Below are 7,500 nucleotides of genomic sequence, written 5' to 3'. Positions count from 1 at the left end.
AAAAATTCTGTCTGACAGCATTTCACTCTATGTGACTCGTCACATGAAATAGACCTCAGAAGGAGGACTTTGTTTAAGGGTGACATGAAAACAGAATACCGCCTTCTCTGCAGTGACCAAAATCCAGTTGAGGATGGCCTGTTGTTTGGCACTGAGCTTGGTAAGTCAGTGAAAATTTGACAGAAGCCAGTAAAGTTACTTCCAAAGTAACAATCAAGCAGAAACGACCTCATGGTAGTGGTCAGAACTTTCTTGGGAGGTCAGAACAAGAAAGACCTTTCCCTTTTTTAGGCCGGGCAGAGGCTCTGTCGGCAAACAGAGGGGCGGCTACAAACATCCGCCACAGCGAAGCCAACCCCAGTACCAGCCTCGACGATAGTCAGAAAAGACAAAGGCAAAATCTGTAAATAGTCTTCAGGTAAGACCAATTACTAGTGGTAAACCTAGGTTGCAAGGTGGGAAAACACTGGTCAATGAACAAATTGTGCAGGCTGGTAGACTGAAATTTCACCATGAGAAATGGACAAAGATCACATCTGACAAAGTAATTTTGGACATTGTCAAGGGTTACCACATTGATTTTATTTCAGTACCCTTTCAGGATCATCCACCTAAGCAACCAACACTTGATAACATGAGGAAATAGTTTTAAATGCCCTCCTCACAGAGCTCATACAAAAGGAGTTATTGAAAGATGTGCTCATGAAGATGGGGAGTTTATCTCCCCAGTTTTTCTGCGCCCTAAGAAAAATGGGAAATATCGATTGATATTGAATCTCAAATGTTTAAACACACATTTGCCACATATCCATTTCAAGATGGATACCCTTCAATCATGCATCAATCTAATGAAGCAAAACTGCTTTATGGGATCCCTTGATTTAACAGATGCATATTATTCAGTTTCCATTAGCCCAGAATCACAAAAGTACTTGAAATTTCAAGTACAAGATCAGTTATATAAATTTGTTACCTTGCCTAATGGTCTTAGCTCTGCACCGCGAATTTTTACCAAACTTATGAAACCAGTGTACTCCACTTTGCGAACTAGAAGTCATGTTTCTAGCGGCTATCTTGATGACAGTTTTCTGCTTGGCGATACATTTGCTGAATGTCAGACAAATGTGTCAATGACACATATGCCCTTTTTAATGACCTAGGCTTTACTGTCTCAGGGGAAAAAAATCAGTCACTCTGCCAACTCAAGTTATAGTACACCTAGGATTTGTGTTGAACTCAATCTCTATGACTGTTAGTCTCACTAAAGACAAAATTGATAACATTACTCGTTTGGGACAAGATATTATAAGCAGACGGTCATGCTCGATTAGAGAAGCTGCTCAACTGATTGGTACTTTAGTTTCCTGTTCATCTGGTGTAGAATATGGACCCTTGTACTACAAACAGCTTGAAATTGAGAAAATTGATGCTCTTAAAAAAACATCAGGGTTCCTTTGAAGCTCAGATGCAGCTTTCAGAGCTTGCTAAATCAGATATTCGGTGGTGTTTCAAACAGTTTCAAACATGTTTCAAATGCGTTTCAAAAAACAGCGTTTCGCTCCGTTTCAAAAACAAGTGTCACATTTCATAGACCAATTCGGCTAACTCAATGTTGTACCCAATTCAAATCGTTAGGGTTAAGATGCTTTGTGTATTGCATTTGCATGATAATGTAGCATTCACATTTAAATGATATGGTAATACTTGGAACAAAACGTTTTATTTCCAAAGGATTTGAATTGGGTACAACATTGAGTTAGCCAAATTGGTCTATTGCGTTTGAAAACAGAAGAATTAGCATGTGCATAATTATATTATCGGTCGGTTCCTCTGCATGAATTGCCTTCGCAGTCTTTGTAAGTTTTGTCAAATATGAATGAATTTCACTTTTTTTTTCGAAACGTTTCTGAAGCTTTGGAAACAGCGTTGTCACGCGGAATACCGGTCGTTTCGCCAACGAGTCAGTTCGCCAACGACCTGTTCGCCAACGTATGAAGTCGGTTCGCCAACGTCTAATGTCAGATGGGGGAGAGTGAAACGAACATTTTCAACCCGAATCAAACAATTCATCTTGGATCAAAGGTCACATTATCTTCTTTTGGTAATTTGTAAATACATTTCAGACGTTGGCGAACTGACATATAAGCGTTGGCGAACTGACATTAGACGTTGGCGAACCGACTTCATACGTTGGCGAACAGGTCGTTGGCGAACTGACACGTTGGCGAAACGACCGGTTACCGTCACGCGTGGCCCGGCAGAATCTGCAAGATCTCTTCGCGATCTCTGAAATTTGATTGCAATCTCGGAAGTCTTTCACAAAATCTTGCTTCAAATTGCTGTTTTTTCTAAAAAATCAATGCGTTATGTGTCGTTTATACGTTTACAATGATTCTTTTAAGGAAATGGAATTACAAAGTGTACTCTGTCTAAAATGAAGAGAACGCCCACGAGAATTCAGAATCTCAACAGTCGAACTTGAATTCTTGTTTCAAGTATTTCAAAATATTCCTGTTACCGAGTTTATAAGATCGACTGTGAATTTGGAAAGTGGTTTCAATGGCAGAAGTTTCGGAAGTACTATGAGGATTTAAATGTTGACTTGAATGGAAGTTACTGATTTTCCTGAGGGTAAGCTTTGTAGTCACGCAAACGGCTTCGGAGTTGCTGGTGTTTTTCCAGCTGATTTTGTTTCATGCATCACTTCCACATGCACACTTTTACACGCAAAGCCACGATTTATGCATTGAAATGTCACTGGCAACGCAGACACAAGGCATACAATGTTTCCACGGCTATGTTTCCATGATCAAATTTTCTACGTGACTGTTATTTCACACAACAAACGCACAAGGTGTCAAAGCAGTTTACGCGGAATTCTCGCTCGTTACTTTTAACACTGTGTCATTATTTCAACAGCAATATATGTTCCTCGGCTTGTTAGAAAAAAAAAAAACTCATCCATATTGTTTTCTGATTAAAAACGGAAAATTACTCCGTGCATTCGCCACTGAAATAATTTGCTGCGACAGTAATAATTTGTTCACTGTTGACAGATGTAACACAGGTTGGCTTTTCAAACACAGATAAAAATCTTTTACTGCGTTTCAAACACCTTGGGTTTCAAACAGTTTCAAAAACGTGTTTCAAACGCGTTTCAAACACAAACGCACTCGAAACGCTTTTTGATTAAGCATCCTTTCATCTGGACGGTCACATTTTACACTGACAACTGATGCCTCCCTGGAAGGATGGGGCGCGCACCAAGATGGTATGAGACCAACTGGAGGCAGATGGCTTGCCCAAGAAATTGCTGAAAATAAGCATATCAATTGTTTTGAACTTGAGGCAGCTAAACTAGGCCTCCAGGCACTCTGTGCTAAAGATGAAGGTGTACACATTCTTTTACAGCTTGATTGTTACTGCAGTGACATTTATTAATAATATGGGTGGTACCCATTCTAAACCATGCAATAAGGTAGCACGAGAAATTTGGCTTTGGTGCCTCAAGAGGAAGATTTGGCTCACTGCCACCCATATTCCAGGAATTCAAAATGAGACTGCTGACAGGTTTAGTCGCAAATTTCGAGATAGGACTGAATGGCAGTTAAATCCCAGTATTTTCAAACTGCTAGTAAAACGTTGGGGCAGACCAGAAATAGATTTATTTGCTTCTAGACACAATTATCAGTTAAAACCTTTTGTGTCCTGGCATGCAGATCCTGATGCCTTTGCAACTGATGCAATGTCCTTAAGTTGGAAACATAAATTTGTGTATATTTTCCCTCCTTTCAGCATGTTGTCCAGGGTCCTCCAAAAGTTGCAGGAGGATCAAAGCCGAGCCTTAGTCATAGCCCCACTATGGAGAACACAAGTTTGGTTCCCCAAGATGAGTCGGATGTTAATCAGCAAACCAGTACTGTCTACACAAGGAAGAATCCCTTCTACGGTTGCCACACGACCAGACCAAGCTCCACCCTCTATGGCCCAAACTTCAAATGATGGCATGTCTCTTGTCCGGGCGAGACTGCGACAGCAAAACATTTCAAAACGAGCTTGTGATATCATCATGGAATCTTGGAGATCGGGGACCACCAAACAGTACCGAGTGTATCTGGATAAGTGGAGAAACTTTGCAACAGAAAGAAATGAGAATTCCATTCATCCATCTGTAGCCAGTGTTATTGACTTTTTGACACAATTGCATGACACTGGGAGTAGTTACTCAGCAATTAACACTGCCAGATCTGCATTGTCTGCTGCTGTGGAATTGACTGATAGCCCTTACACAGTGGGTGAACACCCCTTGATCAAGAGACTTGTTAAAGCAACTTTCCAGTCCAGGCCACCTCTTCCACGATATCAAAGTACCTGGGATGTGTCTACAGTTTTGAGTTTGCTTAAGACTTGGAGTCCTGCTAAGGAACTGAACTTGAAACTATTAACTTTTAAGTTAGTTATGTTGTGTATGTTAGTTACTGGACAGAGATGCCAATCGGTATACTTAATGGACATGAAACATATGACTAAAGGGAAATCATCATACACAAGTTTTACCTTGAGAAACTAGTTAAACAGTCCAAGCCAGGAAAGCCACAACCAGTTTTGGTTCTGCCTGCATATCCTGCTGACCGGAGATTATGTGTAATGACATACTTAGAGGAGTATGTTGCAAGAACTGCTTCACTTAGAAGCTCTGACCATACTAGACTTTTCCTTAGCTATAGCAAACCACATCACCCTGTTTGTCAAAGTACTATTTCTAGATGGGTCAAAACAGTAATGAAGAAAGCAGGTATAGATACTGAGAGTTTTAAGCCACACAGTACCAGAGCGGCTTCAACTTCAGCTGCTCTTAGGAAGGGAATACCCCTAGAAACAATCATGGCTGCTGCAGGGTGGTCTGCAGAATGTACTTTTGCCCACTTATTATAAGAAAGATGTCAAAGAGGATGCTACATTTGGACAATCTATACTAAGCTGTTAGCTGTAATATTGTCTTTCATGTCCATGTATGTTATTGGAGGTTCCAATAAACCTATCCCTGTTGTTGTTATGGATAGTTTGTCCGGTTGTTGGTTTGTGCAAGGCCCATGTGCTTTAAAGTCTCACGGGATCTCGAATATGCAAATGAGGAGGTAGAATTAAAAAATTAAACAAGCCTTACCTGTAAGGTGAGGTTTGATTGGAATTCTACCTCCTCATTGTTGCATAGAGAGATCACGTGCCCACCCCAAAATTGGGACTCTACCCGCCCATTCAACATGGGCAAATGTCTTTAAAGGATGATCTTCACTACGCATGCGCTCTCTCTCACCAATAAACAATGCAGTGTTGTTTTGGTCAGCGTGCAACAAAAAGACGAAAGTTGCAAAGGAGAGCGACGTTCCGAGAACGTTGTTGACAATTCCAGTCACGCTAGCACAACCAAAAACAATGTTTTGTTTGCGCGCCAAGTTTGCTCAAAATAAGGGCAAGACGCTTTGTTCTTTGCTTGTATTAACACAACTATTTCAACAAGAAAATAAAGAACGCAGTATTTTTCGCTTAGTTTACTTAGGTTGCTAGATCATGTGTACTTGTGCATACTTGAAAAAATGACCACGCTACGCGCCTGGTAATTAACCAATTGTGTGGCTTCATTTGGGTCACATGGATGCTCCTTGATACGCTGTAAAGAACTGTTTTTTTTAACACACATGATTAGATATCCAAACACACATATTAGGATATCCAAACACGTGTGTTTGGAAATCAATTTCCAAAAGAATGCAACCTTTCTTCAAGACTTTGCACATGGTAAACATCATGATAATCTTTGAACACAAGCAGTCCTTCAAAATAACATCTTTGACTTTGGCATCTTCAGTTCCCACGGCTTGCTCCCGTCTGACCTTGTAACGGTAGAGCGGCGGAGATCTAACCCGAAGGTCTTGGGTTCAATTCCCACCCTGGTCAGAGTTTTTCTCTGTGCTTTTGTGGGCTCATTTCCATCAGTAGGGCTAACGCTCACATGGTTCATATGGTTGGGATAGAAATCTAGCACTTCACATTACCCTCTATTCAGTCAACTCTCTTCAAAATAACAGTTGTTGTAACAGCACTCTAAGTTTTCACTTCATAGCAAAACATAGTGAATTTTTGGGTGGAATTTTTTTAATTGGCATTTCCTTGAAAATAAAAATGCTCATGACTTTAAAAAAACCGTACAGTGCATTTAGAGACATAATAATTACATACAGGCTGCATCTGGATAAAATTGAACCAAAACCGATTTTTCAGCTGCATGTGGTCAACTCCAGTTCGATTATTGTGGACAATATAAAATCCTCTCTGGATTAGTTTATCAGACAAAATCCACTTTCATCTTTCAGTTCAGTTCAGTTTATTTTTATCACACAAAATCCACTTTCATCTTTCAGTGATCTGTATGAAGTAGTTACCTTGTTCATGATGAGTGTGTGTGCTGCTTCCTGTCGCTGCTGCTTCTGAAACAACATCAGCACAGCTTGCTTCTGCCTGCACACGATCTATTGTAAAATAATCAACACAGTCTGCTGTTAGGTTAATAACAGAACAAAACAGCAAGAATTTAATTGGCAATATCAAATACAAAGAGAGTCTATGAAAAAAGAAATATAAGTGACAGAAACCGACGTTTCGGTGCATCTTGTGCCATTATCAAGGTTACAAATATAAAATGCGGTTTGTGAAAAGGCTAAGTTAAAAAGAATTTACATAAAAGAGTGCCAAGCTAATTACATGAATACTTTAGCACGAAGAGAATCCGACTGTACATTCAATGCTGGTTTAAGATATTGAATACACAGCATTTCATTAACAAGGCAGTCAAATTTGTTCGTGTATTTCTTGATTACATTGAAGCGTGCTAAGAAATTGTTCGGAACAGCAGTGTTATGTTCTTTGCAATAATGCCTGTAAAAAGATGACGCCTTTTGACGGTGTCCCTCAACGCGCGTGTGAAGGTGGCCCTTTGTGTACCAGACATAACCTGCATCGCACAGGTCACACTTGAATAAATAAAAAAACAACGCATTGCTGGGTTACGATGTTAGGCTTGGGCTCACGCAAGCTTAGATCTTGTTTAAGCTTGCGGCTGGTAAACACGGGTTGAATGGTCTTTTGCACGTTGCTGCTAAGATCTTTAAGTTGTCGTTTGACAGACACTGCAGCATCCTGATCTTTATAGGGGATAACTATCCGGATGGTGTCATCGGTACGCTGTTTAGGCTGGTCCACTGCGACTCTCGAGGTGATAAACCTGTTGATGACGGAATCAATAAGGTGATTCGGATACCTCAGCTTACGGAAAACTTCTCTCAGACGTTCAAACTCTTCTGAAAAATGCGCCCAAGATGATGATAGCCGGTGCGCACGATCAAGCATAGTGCCGAGCAAGCTATGCTTGTAGCGGCTGTCCACATGGTTATGATAGTGCAGGAGTAGCCCTGTGTTTGTCGGCTTAATGTAAACCTTTGT

The 7,500-nt window shown here is 40.5% G+C and overlaps 2 protein-coding genes and 1 pseudogene across 2 annotated transcripts in view; all 3 read left to right on the top strand.

The window, feature by feature from the left end:
- The window catches only part of LOC137981456 (uncharacterized), a 5,271-nt pseudogene extending 50 nt beyond the window's left edge, over positions 1-5,221 (top strand).
- LOC137995496 (DNA ligase 1-like) overlaps positions 1-7,500 on the top strand; it is a 461,965-nt gene that overhangs the window by 317,337 nt on the left and 137,128 nt on the right. The gene's annotated exons all lie outside the window — the stretch shown is intronic.
- Positions 1-7,500, top strand: part of LOC137995027 (uncharacterized) — a 224,232-nt gene that overhangs the window by 103,309 nt on the left and 113,423 nt on the right. The gene's annotated exons all lie outside the window — the stretch shown is intronic.

Source organism: Montipora foliosa, chromosome 1, assembly GCF_036669935.1.
Source record: "Montipora foliosa isolate CH-2021 chromosome 1, ASM3666993v2, whole genome shotgun sequence".
In the NCBI taxonomy this organism is placed as follows: domain Eukaryota; kingdom Metazoa; phylum Cnidaria; class Anthozoa; order Scleractinia; family Acroporidae; genus Montipora; species Montipora foliosa.
This window is presented reverse-complemented; position numbering and strand designations above follow the sequence as displayed.